This window comes from Macrotis lagotis, chromosome X (genome assembly GCF_037893015.1).
Source record: "Macrotis lagotis isolate mMagLag1 chromosome X, bilby.v1.9.chrom.fasta, whole genome shotgun sequence".
NCBI classification, from domain to species: domain Eukaryota; kingdom Metazoa; phylum Chordata; class Mammalia; order Peramelemorphia; family Peramelidae; genus Macrotis; species Macrotis lagotis.
The window spans coordinates 87464535-87481318 of NC_133666.1; the positions used below are offsets into that span (position 1 = coordinate 87464535).

General features: G+C 41.3%; 1 pseudogene; it reads right to left on the reverse strand.

The window, feature by feature from the left end:
• Positions 1 to 9932, reverse strand: part of LOC141498740 (transcription factor E2F5-like) — a 39740-nt pseudogene extending 29808 nt beyond the window's left edge.
• Positions 9933 to 16784: the final 6852 nt, after the last annotated feature.

Genomic DNA, 16784 nt, shown 5'->3' on the forward strand with positions numbered 1-16784 from the left:
AAACTTTGAACTGATAAATAAAACCAAGAGCTGGTTTTATCAAAAAGTCAATAAAATTGATAGACTCCTGGTCAATTTGATTTATAGAAAGAAAGCGAATCAAATTGCTAGAATCATTAACGAAAAAGGTGAACTAATTTGGAATTATTTTTTCCCAGATCTTTGCCAAAAAATTGGATAATCTAAGTGAAATGAACAAATATTTACAAAAATATAAGTTTCCCACTTAAATGAAGAGGAAAGTAAATACCTAAATAACCTTATCTCAAAAAAAAAAAAAAAGAAATTCAACAAGCCATTATTGAACTCCCTCAGAAAAAAATCACCAGGGCCAGATGGATTCACAAGTAAATTCTCTCAAACATTTAAGGAATTACTGGTTTCCAATTCTATATAAACTCTTTCAAAAAATAGCTGAAGATGGAACTCTGCCTAACTCTTTCTATAACACCAATATGGTGCTGATACCTAAACCCAGAAGAGTTAAAACAGAGAAAGAAAATTATAGACCTATCCCCCTGATCGATATAGGTGCAAACATCTTAAATAAAATCTTAGCACAACAATTACAACAACTTATTGCTAGGATAATACATTATGATCTAGTAGGATTTATCCCAGGAATCCAGTTAGTTTAAATAATTGTACCAATAACAAACCTATCAGAAATCATTTAATTCTATCAATAGATGCTGGAAAAGCTTTTGACAAAATACAGCACCTATTCCTACTAAAAACACTAGTGAGTGTAGGAATAAATAGATTGTTTCTTAGAATAATAAGCAGTGTCTATCTGAAACCGTCAACAAGCATTATATGCAATGGGAATAGGCTAGAGGCATTCCCAATAAGATCAGGGCTGAAATCATCACTACTCTTCAGTATTGTATTAGAAATGTTAGCTTTAGCCATAAGAAAAGAAAAAGAAATTGAAGAAATTGAACGAATTAGAATTGGGAAGGGAGAGACAAAACTCTCACTCTTTCCAGATGACATGATTGTATATCTAGAGAATCCAAAAAAATCACCTCAAAAACTACTCGAAATAATAAGCAACTTTAGCAAAGTCACAGGATATAAAATAAACCCTCATAAATCCTCAGTATTTCTATATATGATTAGCAAGATGCAGCAGAAAGAGCTAGAAAGAGAAATCCCATTCTAAGTAACTTCAGGGGCAGCTAGGTTGTGCAGTGGAAAGAACACTGAATCCTGGAGTCAAGAGGGCCTGTCCTCAGGAATCTGTCCTCAGACACATAATAATTGCCTAGCTGTGAAACCTTGGGCAAGTCACTTAACCCCACTGTCTTGTAAAAAAACTGAAAAAATAATGAAGGACAAAGTAACTTTGGACAATATAAAATACCTGGGAGTCTACTCAGAACCTTTTTGACAACAAATGCAAAACACTTCTCACACAAATAAAATCAGATTTCAATAACTTAGCAAATATTAACTGCTGATGGATATACCGAGTTAATATAAAAAAATGACAATTCTACCAAAATTAAACTACTTGTTTATTGCCCCACCAATCAAAATTACAAAAAAAATTACTTTAATGAGTTAGAAAAAATTGTAAGTCAATTCATATGGAGAAATAAAAAAGTCAAGAATTTCCAGGAATTTAATATTTAAAAAGTAAAAAAGAAAGTGGCTTAGCCCTACCAGATCTAAAATTATATTGTAAAGCATCAGTCACCAAATATGCCTGGTATTGGCTAAGAAATAGAGCAGTGGACAAGTGGAATAGACTAAGTGCAGTAGCAGGAGATGATTCTAGAAATGTGCTGTTTGATAAACCCAAAGAGTCCAGCTATTAGGATAAAAACTCTCTCTTTGATGAAAACTGTTGGGAACATTGGAAGTTAGTATGGCAGAAACTGGGATTAGACCAACACCTCACACCCTATACCAAGATAAGATCAAAATGGATATGGGATTTTGACATAAAAAACAATATTAACCTCAAACTAGGAGAAAATGAATAGTTTACCTGTCAGATCCATGGAAAGGGGAGAAGTTTATGACCAAGGAAGAGATGGAGAACATCATTAAAAACAAACTGGACAATGTTGATTACATTACATTAAAAAGCTTTTGCAGACAAAGCCACTGTTACCAAGATCAAAAGAAATGCAGTAAAATGGGAAACAAATTTTACTAGTATTCCTGACAAAGGACTCTTTTGAACTGAGTTAAATTAAAAAAATAAAATAAAATCAGCCATTCCCCATTTGACAAATGATCAGCAAAGGCAATTTACAAATAAGGAATTCAAAGTGACCCACATTCATGTGAAAATTTTCTCTAAGTCACTACTTATTAGAGAAATGCAAATTAAAGTTTCTATGAGGTATCACCTCACTCCTCTCAGACTGGTCAATATGACAAGAAAGGACAATGATCAATGTTGGAAGGGATGTGGGAAATCTCGGACACTAATACATTATTGATGGAGCTGTGAAGTCAGCCAACCTTTCTGGATAGCAATATGGAATTATGGCCAAAGGGCCATGAAAATGTGCCTACCCTTTGATTGAGCAATGCGACTACTGGGTCTATACCCTGAAGAGATGCTGCAAAAGGATAAAAACATCACTTGTACAAAAAATACTCATAGCAGCCCTATTTGTGATACCAAAGAATTGGAAATTAAGAGAATGTCCTTCAGTGGGGAATGGCTTAACACACTGTGGTCTATGTATGTCATGGAACACTATTGTTCTATGAGAAACCAGATGGGATGGGAAATCAGGGAAGCCTGGAGGGATTTGCACGAATTGTTGCTGAGTGAGATGAGCAGAACCAGAAGAACATCGTACACCCTAACAGCAACATGGGGATGATGATCAACCTTAATGGACTTGCTCACCCCATCGGGGCAACAATCAGGCACAATTTTGGGCTATCTGTGAGGGAGAATACCATCTGTATCCAGAGAAAGAATTGTGTAGTTTGAACAAAGAACAAAGACAATTACTCTTAATTAAATAAAACCGTTATCTTATTATGTAATTTTGCTATCTCTTATACTTTATTTTTCTTCCTTAAAGCTATGATTTCTCTCTCATCACATTCAACTTAGATCAATGTATACCATGGAAACAATGTACAGACTAACAGACAGCTTCTTATGGGGGGTGGGGGGGAAGGAAAGAAGATTGGGAGGAAAATTGTAACATTCAGAATAAATAAAATCTTTATTTTTGTAAACAAAAAATAGTCTATGCAAAGATATGACAATGGAAGATGAAATGTGATGTGTAGAAAATAGCAAATAGAAAGTCTAGAATGTCAAGTGAATAAAGGAGAGAGTCATAAAATAAACATGGAAAGGAAGGTTGGAACCAGATTAATAAAGGTTTTAAGTGTCAAAAAAAGAAATAATTAAAGGAAATTGTCCTGAAGTGTTAGAACAAGATGACAAAAGAGAAATAAAAAAAGTCACCAGTCACCACCTAAAAGAGATCCCAGGAGGAAAATTTACAGGATAAAGGGAAAATATTATTAGCTACAAGAAAAAAAAAAGCAATTCAAATATGGCCAAGCCACAATTTAATCACACAAGATTCAGCAGTCATTAAATTAAAAGACCACAGTTCATAGAACACTACATAGTGAAGGGCAAGGAAATTGGGATTGTGGTTGAAAATATCATACCCAGTAAAGTTAAGCATAATCCTCCAAAAAGTCATCTCTCATTCCCCACCTTTCTGGTTGAAGGGGAGCAAGTCCCTTCTGTTCTTCACTTTATCCATCAATTTCTCTGTCTTTCATCCAACATCCCCATTCCTCTCCAGTCACCACCCCCCTACTCCTGCTCCTTCTCTTTAGGCCATAATTTCTTTGGTCATTCCCATGGAGATGACTGGACTCAGAACTTTAGCTAGGAAGGGATCATTCACACCCTTTACCACAAAGAAACCTAACTTTCTTGGAATAATTTTTAATGCCTATAGATGGGGGTGGGGGGAAATGAAGGGATAGAGAGGGTTTAGACTGACCACTTCCTGGGGTCAGTGGTCCTTTGGCTAGCATGGCATTGGATCTAATAACTCTCTTTATTTTTTTTAGGTGTTTGCAAGGCAAATGGGGTTACATGGCTTGCCCAAGACCACACAGCTAGGTAATTATTAAGTGTCTGAAACCGGATTTGAAAGCAGGTACTCCTGACTCCAAGACCGGTGCTTTATCCACTGTGCCACCTAGCCGCCCCTAAGAACTCTCTTTGAAGAGACTGTCGGGCACTCCATTGCCATTCAGGCAACAATGCCTGTAAATCATTTTAAAAGAATGAGGGTTTGAAAAGAACTGACAGTAACCAAGAAGACTGGAGCTTCATGCCTGCAAGACTAGAGGAACTCAGTGGAGCTAGACACCCTTGCTCTGTGCTCTCTCAGTTGCCCCAAATCTTGACTTTCTTTTCACTCAGGTTACTTGAAGCAGCTAGGAAGCTCCAAGGGATAGGTATAGTCCTGATGATGTTTGTTCATCATTTTTGAAGAAGATCATGACTTCAGAGAGGTGATTCCATGACAAGTTTATGAATTGGATTTGAGTGAGGTGGCACTGTGCTAAGTCGCCAGCCTCACTTTCTCCTGCAGAGCCATCTAGATTCACTGACCAGAATCAGGAAGACTGGAGATGATTCTGGATGCAAGGCAATAAGGGTTAAGTGACTTTCCCAAGGTCACACAGCTAGTAAATGTTAAGTATCTAAGATTCAAACTGCTGTCCTCCTGATGGCAGCACCAATACTCTATCCACTGTGCAACTAGCTGCCCCTATATATGAGTACTCTTAATGCCAGTGAAGAGAACAGAAGGAAACCTGTGTATTCAAACAATCCCTTCAGTCCCTGAACTACTGCAGAAGGGCAGAGATTAATGAATCAGCACCTTGGAGAAGAGACCTGATAGGATTCAAATTCCTTCATATTCACCCTTTAGACATTCTCTTTCTTTCTTTCTTTCTTTCTTTTTTTCTTTCTTTCTTTCTTTCTTTCCTTCCTTCCTTCCTTCCTTCCTTCTTTCTTTCTTTCTTTCTTTCTTTCTTTCTTTCTTTTCCTTCCTTTCTTTATTGTGGGGCAATAGGGTATAAGTGAGTTGCCCAAGGTCACAAAACTAGTAGGTATCAAGTGTCTAAGATCAAATTGGAACTCAGGTCCTGCTGACTCCTGTCCAGTGCTCTATCCACTGCACACCTAGCTGCCCCAATGACACTCACTTTCACTGACTCAAATTACACTAAGCAAGACTCTGTCTCTCAGTCTAGGCTTTAAATTGGGATTGTATTTGTACAGGTTGCCTCTTTTTATATCTCTATGGTGCGAGGTGAGGTGCAGTATACAGGCTTGAAGGAATGAGGAAGCTATGCACTGGTGAACTACCCCTCTGTGGATACTCAATGCCCAATACAGGAATCAATTATTGTGCAGCTTTTATTTCAGCCATCTCAGAAAATGAAAATTATGCAAAGCACTCTCCAAACCCCATGAACAAATGCAGAAATGCAAAGGAACCAACTAACTCATAAGACTGCTCCTGGAAGGTGAGGATAATTCAGGGAACTGCTCCAGAGTCCTGGTCTCTTACCAAGTCATTTGGGAAAGCATCCCAGGCAAGGGCCAAAGATCTAGATTTCACATCTTCCTCTCATTAGAGCTGTCAGGAAAAATGACACTCTACTTGGAATCCTGGCTTCAAAGTTACCTTGGATCAAACTCCCAGATCCAGTGAAAAAGCACTACCAGCACCTGAAACTGAAAAGAACAAATGACACTGAACAGAAAGAAACACTCCAAAATTCACATCTTGGAGTCACAGGGTAAAAGGAGAGGAGAAAAGCTACAATCTCTTTCTTGGAGGAGTCCATGCTGTGGCTGAACAGTGTGGTGAGCTTCATCCTCTGGACACAGAAGAGTCTACTCCTCCCCATTTTGTAGAGGTGCTTCCATGCTAGGTGATCTAGGCATGCGCCAAGTCCCCATTTCATCTTTCTTACCAAATCAATCCTCAACCTCCTTGACACTGTTGATCACCATGTTCTCCTGAATCCTTTATTCTGTCTAGGGTTTCAGGGCAGAATTCATGGCTGCTTCTCTTCCTACCGATCTGATCAGTCCTTCTCAGTCTCTGTTGGTTCCTCATTCAGATGGAACCATTTCAACCACTTCATAAACTCCAGTGGCTCCTTACCAACTCCATGCGTCAATAGAAAATCTTCTATTTGAAGTTCAAAGTCCTTCATTGACCTGCCCCCTCCTCCATTTCCAGGCTTTTTTTCACTTCCTCCCTGACACCATACTCTTGGACAAAATACTCTTGGATCCAGTTGCAATGACTTCCCTACCGTTCCAGAAAAATCTCTAAACTGGGCATTTTCTCTGGCTGTCTTCATGACTGGAATGAATTTCTGCCTGACTTTGTGGACTTTCGTCAAGGCCTAGCTAAAATCCCACCTGGTACAGAAAGTCATTCTTACCCCACCTTCATTCTCATGCCTGTCCTCCAGTTGAACCAACCTAGAACTTGTTTGAACATTGCTCATTGAAAGTGATCATCCCCCATTAGCACCCTGGAGGGTTAGGGTTGGCTTTTGATTTTGTATCCCCAGTGCTTAGCCAGGTACCTGGCAAAAGAAGGTACATAATATCTATTGACTGACGCACTTGGTTTTTAATGATAAGGAAAAGGAGAACTGGAGTAGGTGGGGGGAGAAGAGAGTAGGAGTGCAGATGTGATACTCTTGATTTGTTTTAGGGGTTGTTCTTTGGGGGGGGGGTGTTTTTGCAAGGCAATGGGGGTTAAGAGATTTGCCCAAGGTCACACAGCTAGGTAAATTTTGAAGTGTCTGAGTCCGAATTTGAACTCAGGTCCTCCTGACTTCAGGGCCAGTGCACTATCCACTGTGCCACCTAGTCTCCCTCAATGCTCTTGAGCCCATGAAATGAACTTAGAAAGTTCAACTGAAATCCAGGACAGGACAATTTTAAGCAGTTTCAATGCCTTACCGAACTCTAGTGACAAGAAAAGCACTTCTCTTCTCTCAGGTCTGGTGGCAGCCCTCTCCTACTGCTGATTTCAAGGGAACTAGCAGTCAAGAGCTCCCAGTTCTTACACATGGAAGTGCTGACTCACCCTATTTCTCCCATCACAGAATCTCCTTTAGGGTTTTTAACCTTTCCTACACGAAATAGCGAGCAGCTGTCCATCAAGTCAACAAAGAGATCATGAGTGAGCGCTGGCAAGGAAAAGGCAAACAACAAATAGACCGTGGCCTCAACAAAATTACACTCTACCAACTGCTGAGGACCAGGATGGATACATCTAACAAAACATAAACCAAAAATGACAAACTCCCTCAAGAGGGAGAGAGCAGTCAGCACTTGTGGTAATCAGGAAAGACCCCTTGTAGCAAGTCCACAGGAGTTGTGCATAAAATGACCTAAGGATTATTTTTATAATTAATGTTATATTTTTCCCCAATTACATGTAGTGACAATTTTGTTCATTTTTTTTACAATTTTGAGTTCCATATTTCTTCCCGCCTTCATTCCTCCCTCCCTAAGACTGAGCAATTTGATCAAGGTGATACATGTTCCATCAAATAACCACATTACCAAATTAGTCACATTATGAAAGAAGACATAGACCCAAAAGGGAAAAAAATTGAGCACTGCCATGCTTTGAACTGCAATCAGTTGCTTCTTTAGAATAGAAAAGTTTTCATCATGAGTCTTTTGGAACTATCTTGGATCATTGTATTGATAAGAATAGCTAAGTTATTCACAGATGACCATTACAACAGTATGGCTGCAACCCTGCTCAATGTTTTCTTGGCTCTTTTCATCAGTTCATGTAAGTCTTTCCAGGTTTTTCTAAAATCAGTCTGTTCATCATTTCTTACAGCACAGCTTGTTTAGCCATTCCCTAGCTGATGAGCATTGCCTCCATTTCCATTTCTTTGCCCCCACAAAAGACCTGCTTTGAGTATCTTTGTACATATAGATCTTTCCCCCCTTTTTTAATCTCTTTTGATTACAAGCCTAGTAGTGCTATTGATCAGCAATGCAGTTTTAAAAACGCTTTGAGCACAGTTCCAAATTCCTCCCCAGAAGCTAGGCATTGTAAGGAAAAATAAGTTGGAGGAGGCAGTGCAGAAAAGTCAAAGGTCTGGAAGTAGGCTTTGAAATAGTCTATTTGCTAAGTGGCAACGACTTAGTAGCAACTAGCATGTCACTTACAGGGAGAAAATGATATGGAAAAAAGTACTTCCCATTCCTAGAGGCCAGTTATATGCCCCCCCCCCTTCAGGGTTCAAGGGGTGTGCCTGAGAGGTGGAGGTTCTCATTCTCTAATGCTAACACATCAAGCCCATACCCAAATGTTTCCCCCTCCAAATATCAGGAGCCTTTAATTAACACTCCAGGTCCATGTAATGTATTTTATACTGCAAGCAGCTGAAGACTTTAGAGGAGAGCAGTGAAAAGATAGATCTGGATTGTAGTAATAAAAATTTGGCAGCTGTGTGGAAGGTGGATGTCATAGGGGAAAGATGAGAATAAGGGAAAGATATACGGAAGCCTTTGCCAGAGGCAGCTGATGGAGTCCTGAATGAAGGGAATGACTGTGAGTTGAGAAAAGGGGCTGGAGGTCAGAGTTCATACAAAGGAAGAGTTGATAGGACTTGGCTCCTGATCAGACAGATGTCTGTGGGGAGGTCAGGGAAGGAAGGAAGAAAGGAAAATCAAGGGTGACACAGACTTTAGAAATCTGGAGCCTGGAAGGATGATATCATCCTCAGACAGAAATAGGCAAGCTTGGAGGAAGGATTTGGGAAAAGTGGGTCAGAGACAAAAAAGAGATAATGACTTAGATGGTGGATCTCATGCGACTGAGATGCATTTGTGAAAGATGATTATTCACTGGGGGTCCAAGTGAAGGAGGTTTCTAACTCCTTGCAAACAAAGAGAATGTACTGACTTGATAACAATAGTCAGCTTACCTTGCAGGCCTACTCCCCAAGAAGTAGTAGAAAATGTCCCAAGACTTGGCCAATGACTACAGTTCAGTTGTGGTGGTTGAGATGGGCACAAACACCATTTTGAGAAGGAGCTCAGATGAGGTCCCCACCCCAAAGCATCCACTCCCACCCCACAAGGAACTGGCACACCCTCTCCTTCTGGGGATGGTGTGTGACAGATATCCAAGGGGGCATTGCTTGGAACTGGCAATTCATGGTTTTCTGTTCCCACCTCAGCTCACTTCTGGGCTATCGCTTGGCATGCCTGAGGAGGCTCCTGACCAGGGAAACAAGGGATCTGGCCTTCGCATCATCTTCCTCGACCACAATCAAAAGGAAATGGGGTCTAGAAAGGGTAAAGGGATAGTAGCTCCATCCCCCATGAGGCCTCGGACTATGTTGACAGCCACTAGATGGCAGCAGAGCACCAGAAATGGTACCCAAGACTACACCCAAAAGGGGGAGGAGAAATGTGCTCTTTCCTGCAGTCCTGACCAACTCCCTGCCAGAGCAAGGTTGTAAAGAAGACTGGGGCACTGGCAAGGTCCAACCTGCTAGCCCACACTGAGCACTGGCAATACTAAGGGCAAAGGCCCAGCCCAAAGGCTGGCCGATGGGGCTGGGAAAACCTCCAAGCTTGGGCAAGGGGGTAATGGCATGACAGGCCAGGAGGGGGCGGGCATGAGCATGGGCAGAGCTGGAGTGAGACCCCCCCACACACACATACCAGAGCTGGCAGGCACGGAGAAGTAGTGCCCCTTGGTGTTCTTCAGGAGCTCCAAAACCCTCACTGTGTTCCTGTGATGGGAAATCCATAAGGAGAGCCCAGCCCCAGCGCCACAAACAGCCTGGGGCACATCAAGTCCATCATCCCCAAGTTCCAGATTTGGGGATATCTGTTGCATCGGATGCTTAAGACTGTGGGCACAGATGGTGCAAAGACTTACCCAAGGGCACACAGCTTATAAGGTGGGGGGATGGGGATCCCAGACCCCAAGCCCGGGGCTCTACCAAAATTACCATTTCTAGCATTCTGTGGTGGCACACAAGCTTTAGAGAGAAAGGCCTGGAGAGACAACTTCTCCTTAAGATGTTGCTGACTGAGGGAGAGAGGAAATCCTAACTTCCTGTCCAGGATAGATACTATATCTGAGATGCGGTGGTCCCTTGGAAGACTAGAGAGATGGACTGTTGAAAGTGTACAAGGATGGTCCCTTGGGATTGTAGGTGGATGGATCTGGTGTGATGCTTTTTCTTGTCCCTTGCTGGCCTGAGTCCAGTTTGCTAGCATAGGGTGTGTAAGGGAATCTCATTAGAGGACTGGCCAGCGTTGAAATAGTAGGCAGAAAAAGGGAACATGGGGGGGCGTGGCATAATGATATACAACATAGAATGTTACTGTTCAGTCTTTATGGTCATATCCAGTTCTTTGTGATGCCATGTTTTCTTGGCAATGATACTAGAGTGGTTTGCCATCATCTTCTCCAGTTCATTTAACAGAGACAGAAACTGAGGCAAATGGGGTTTACTGACTTGCCCAGGGTCACACAGCTAGTAAGGGTCTAGGGACAGATTTGCACTCAGGTCTTTGTGACTCCAGGCTCAGGGTTCTAGCCACTGTACTGCCTAGTTGCTCCAAACTCTTGGACTACTTGATCACCGCTGTAGTTCTATGTTCTCTGGGCCCCACCCTTACAAGGCTTAGAGAGACAGTTTTCCCCAGCACCACATATGATGCCATCCCTGCACATACACAGACATTAGAGACAGAGACAGTCAGAGTCAGAGACAAAGACATAAAAGAGATAGAGGCAGACAGAGACAGAGACAGAGAGTGCATTGGTCTGAGTCCCATTGTCTTTCAGTGTCTGTGTGTGTGTGTGTGTGTGTGTGTGTGTGTGTGTGTGTGTTAATTTCCATTATCTTTCCCTCTCCAGCAATGGTACACTTGGCTCAGCCTCAGCCTCCCTTCCTCCAGTCTTCCTGAGCTTTCCAGAATTCTGCATCAGCATCACTTCTTCCTGGGTAATGAGATGCCCTCACATGAAGGCATCATGTTTTCTTTGACTGTTTCCCACTTGCTTGGTGTCTGGCCTTATGGTTCCAGTCTTTTTTTACTCTGTATGCTGGGTATGCAAGGGGTCCTTCCCTGGCTTGGACCTATGTCAAGCAGTGATGGTTCGAGGGCTACAACGAGCCAAGCCACAGTGATTCTTCTAGGAGAGTTCCAGTTCTTTTTCTGACTCTCCTCAACCACCTCTATGTTGATTGTCTTGTTAGATACACCAAGTATGGCATGAGAATGATCCAGTGTGGCTGGTTTCTCCAACTCAAAGTTGATCTTCCCCATCTGGTCCTACTCCCATCCTACCTTCCAGCCTCATTTCACAATGCTCTTCCTCCTGGGACCCATATGCCACACACAAAGCCCTCCGAGAGCTATCACTTGAAATGCACTCCTCCCCACCTCCAAGGCCTCTCTCTTTCCCCAGTCCTGGGGAGATCCTGGGCACCCTTTAAAGGTCTGGATGAAAGGCCACCTCTTCTAGCAAGGGGAAGCAGAACAGGTTCCCTCGAGAAGGCTGGGAGGAAAGCAACAGAGACTGTGTAGCAGGCCACACAGGCATTGGGAACAAACAGGGGCTAGTTAAATCACAGGTTTAGCAGGAGTCAAGCACCTGTATATCTAACCCCCTCCCTGGAAGCATTCATATCTCAAGGAAAGTGGCACAATCACTTGGACCGATTGTTTTTCTGAGGAAGTGGCAGAGTCCATGCCAATAATGAGCTTTAGCTTCAAAAGGTGTCCTCCTTAGAGAGCTGGCTGCTAAACATTCCCATCCCCCAGAGGTGGCCAAATATAGGAAATGTTCAGGGGACTGTGAGTAACCCAGTTGGGCTAAAGGGCCATGGATCACATTGCATCACTTGAGAAGCACTGACTGAGCTAAGCTGAGGAGAAGTCCCAAGGGCCAAAGAGGAAAAAAAATACTCCTGTCCTCCAGAAGCAGACTTTGAGGAATGAGGAAGGTGCACAATTCAACAACTGCAGCCCCACTCCACAGCTGCTGAAGCTGCCCAAGGATACAAGGGGGAGGGGGAGAGAGAGGGGGAGGGAGGGGGATGAGGAGGGGGAGAGGGGAGGGGGAGAGAGAGGGGGAGGCGGAGGGAGTCAGCGTCGTTTAGGAAAGCCTCTGAGCCAGCCCAAGAAACCTGTCTTCGGGCCTTGGCAACTTCTGTCAGCTCTCAACTTGCTCCACTACGAACAGAGGCAAAGGGAGGGAAGGGGAAGGGAAGGGAGAGAGGAAGCCCTGTCACCAGCACCTAGCACAAAGCAGGTCACCCATTCACAACCCTGGGTTCACTGAGCGATCCTTCTTCCCAGTGTCTGCAGCAGGACAGGGGAAGGGGAGGCAAGGGAGGGTGGAGAGCAAGCCCCCCCCCACCTCAGCCACTCAGTTTAGCCTCTCCCAGCCTCCTCCCTCCACAGCACCAACTGCAGCAGAGAGGAAGACAACTTGGACCCCACCCAGTCCTTCTTGGAGTCACCCTCTTTCCTCACACTTTTTTTCCTTTCATCTTCCATGCTCAGGACCTGCCTCACCAGATGGAGGGGGAGGGGGAGGGGGAGGGGGGAGAAGATGGAGAAGGTAGCTCAAAATTGCCTACGCAAGCAGACTCCTCCCTCTGTGCCATTTGCAAGCTCAATGAGGAGGAAGTGCCCTGCCTCCTAAGCAAGACCCTGCCCCCAACTCCTTGCCTTTCCCTTCTTCCTTTTCTCTCTTCCCCCTCTGTTCTTTGCCTTGTAAATGGGGAGGAGGAGAGAGTCTTTAGTCATTCCTCACCTGCCCAGGGGACAGGTTAGACTCCTTATCTGAGAGAGACATATGGACCTCGGAGCTCTGCTACCCTGTGCTCCATCTTCTGTCCCTGCTTCACTATTAGCAAGAGGAAGGAAGAAGGGAAGAGATGCTACCACCATTGACCTCCCACATTCAGTCTCTGGCACAAAACAAATAACCCACCCATGGGTCATGACAAGGTTATTCCTGGATCACTGATTGATCCTTCCTTCTGCTGTCTGCAGCAGCACTCGGCAAGGTGAGGCATGGAAGGCCCAGGAGAAAAAAAAAGTAAGAAATGTTTCTGACTAACAACATCTGCAAAAGAAAACCAGGCACTGTGATCTTGGGTTCAGGCTCTTCCCTCCCTAGGTCTCAGTTCTGATAAAATCCCCATTTCTCACCCATCACATTCCCCTGAGATCAATGTATACCATGGAAACAATGTAAAGTCTAACAGAATGCTTTGTCTGGGGTGGGGTGTGAACCAAGAATGGGGGGAAAATTGAAAAACTCAAAATAAATAAAATCTTTCTAAAAAAATTAAATTTAAAAAACAATTGGGAGCCCTAAACTTCATGGACTCCACAGAGATGGGAGAGTGGAGAAGTGACAGAATTTTAAAGTCTCATTTTTATAGATTTTTTTGGGGGGTTGAAGAGTAGACAAACTCTTTTGTCTGCCACATTGTTCTTTAACATAACCAAAATAATCTCAATATTGTCAGGATAACTTCCGAATTCTCATTTCACATATATAAGCACATTTTTTTTCTGTTCTGCTGATCTGAAGGGATGGTGATCAGAATTTTGTATGGAAGTCATACATCATAAGATCAGAAATTTTGACAAGACCCAGACTTATCATGATTCCGTACATATTACCAGGATATGAATTTTGCTTCATATGTTATATGACTGATAAATTGTACTCAATTCATCTCTGAGACCATTTGTATATGACTTCCAGGTTCTCTTCTGCAATCTTATTTCCTGATTCATTTCTTTATACTAACCAGTTATAAACTAAATTGCTATACTTATTAGAAGCAGATGAATGGTCAGCAGAACACATATGACATAATTTGATTACACAGAGTTAAGTTAAAATTTTATCAGACTGACTGGACACCTGTCTTGACTCCTGTATAAATGGTGTTGCTTGGGGAAGAGCCACGAATTCTGAAAAAAATTCATTGAATTTCATTTTAGTTGGAGGGCAGAAACTGCAACTCCCTTGGGACATAATTATATTTATGCAAAATAGTAAAAAGAGTTGTGAAAATGTCCTACTAGATCCAATTCGCTATCAGAAAGTTGAAAAGATCAACAAATCCAGTGTGACCAAGAATCAGGTTTTACTTCTGACAGTCTTTCTAAAATGGCAAGATCAAGAATGGGTAGATATCGGATCTTGGAACCTCTTCAACTATAGGCTCAGAGAATTGCAGCTGTAACTTACTCTTGCACTTACTCCTCAATCAGTACAAAGTCTAGAAATGAAGAGAATGTTTTGCCCTAGAATCGCACCCTTTGGCTCAGTTCTGTTCCTCAGTCCAGTACTGGATCTATCCCTGAGTAGCAATAATCATAGCATCCAGTGGAACATGATGCTTCTTGATGCTTCTTCTACACAACATCATTCTCTGTGGGTTTGGGACTTCTCACCATGATGCACATCTTTACACAGGTTCAGTCCCATATTGGAAAATTCCACAGTGGATATTCATGGCTAGATTTTTTTGCTCTAGTTCACAAACTTCTCTGTCTTCCTTTGCCGAACTGAATTGGAAAAAGTCACTCACAATTTTTTTTTCTTGCATCTGACATTAAGTAATCCGATGCTTTTTCTACATTTTGTGCAAGAGTTCTGTGACTGAGGTCAGGTTTTCTTCTTCCCTGTACTATATTATCTTAGCTCATCTCTCTTGTTAATAATACTATATTATTATCATTAGGTTACCAGTTGTAGAAAATTGAGACCATGATGCTGCAATAAATATTCATCAGAAAAAAAAGCATCTCTGCATGATTGGCCTTGAGAGCATCAGAATTCTACAGATTCTGGAGAGCTCTGTATTTTAAATTAGTGTGCACTGCAGGTACCATTAAGATATATTTTTTCTGCTCAATTTGTTGTTTGACTATTTCCAATATGAGCTTCACAGGCTCATGGCCTCAAGCTTTCACACAGTCCAATCAGTAGGAAGAAGGTGGTAGCAGAAGTTAAATTTAGGATATCAGAACAATGAATGTCAAAAGCTCCTTCATTCATAAAATGTCAAAATCAGATTAAAATTCTACTGTTTATCTGATCCACTGCAAAGTAATGACTTTGTCTGATAACAACCACTCTTAATGGAAACAATAAATCAGAAACAATTATGAACAAATACTGTGCACCTTTTTGTTAAATGCAATTTTATTTTCAGATACATTTTCTCTATTTCAGTTGTCTATCCTCTAACATCCCACAAAAGATCAAACTAAAAACATGAGAAAATTTAAATTCACTTTGTTAACATTCAATAAAATATGCTTCAATCTGTATTCTGAATCTGTAACTGGAAGTGCAAAATACGTGATCTTGAGTCCTTCAGAATCGTGATTGATTATTTAATGAATCATAGTTTCTAAATTTTTCAAAGTTATCTCATTTACAACCTTATTGTTATTGGATAAATTCTTCTAGTTCTGCTCACTTCACTGGACAAAAATTAATATTACACACAGATTTTTTATTGAAAATATTTGTTTACAATTCCTCACAAAAAAGAATATTTATAATATTCATATTGATTTACTTCTTCAGCCATATCATAATCGATGAGAACCCCTTCAGTTTCTAATTATTTGCCATCTTAGAAAAGTCCTAGACATAATTTTGTCCTTGTAGGTACTTACTCTCTTTCTTTGAAGTCTTTGAATTACGGACTTCATAGTATTGCCGTTAGGTCAAATTGTATGTTTTCTTCAATAATTCTGAGTCATAGTTCCAAATTGTTTTCTAGATTTTTGAAATTTGCAACACAAGTTTACAGTTATACTGTTAGTGTACTTCTTTTACCATGGATTTCCCAGCAACGATTATTTTCCATTTTTGTCAATTCTGTCAAACCTATAGACCTCTGAGCTCCCTCAGAAGTGTTTCAATTTGCATGAGTTAATTATTAGTGATTTAGAGCAATCTCTTGTGGAGAGCTTAGATATCTTCCTCTGGCAACTTCATAGTCAAAGAAAATAAAAGAAAGAAACTCCTGTTTCCATCTTTTTATAATTTATCCACTCAGCTCTTAAAATCAATCAAATTCATTGCCTGAGACTTGGTCATGCCCTAAGGTATTTGTGAAAATGTAGGAGCTCTTTCAGAATCAGATAAATATTTTGAAGACTTTGAAGTAAAATGAAATGATTGAGGAGATCATATCAAACTGATTCAATAACTGGCAACCTGACCCAATAAACAAAAAGTAGGTAAGGTAAAACTTCATCAGGGTAGAAAAGAAAAATATCAAGAAAAACCAGTTTTTCTATAAGCATCTCAAAGTAGAAGAACTGAGCTGTTGCCATAACTAAATCTAGCTACACAACTTTTAAGAAAAAGTCCCTTTTCCCTCCAGTTTTCCCTGTTGATGCCAGCCTATATATAGACTCTGTCCCATAATCTACTGTTTCATGAAAACAATGACCCAAATTTTCAATAGCATGAATTTTTCCTGGTAGTCTAAGAATCCAGGGGTTAACAAGAGATAGATAAAAATGAATATTTTCAAGGAATTACAGAGCTGGGAAGATCTCAAAGCATTGAATGTCATTCTTAATACATATCTCCCAGAATAGACTAGCAGCAAGAGATGGAAACAGATAGAGATAGGAAGTTCCTTATAATACAGCATATCTGAATTTAGGAGAAACT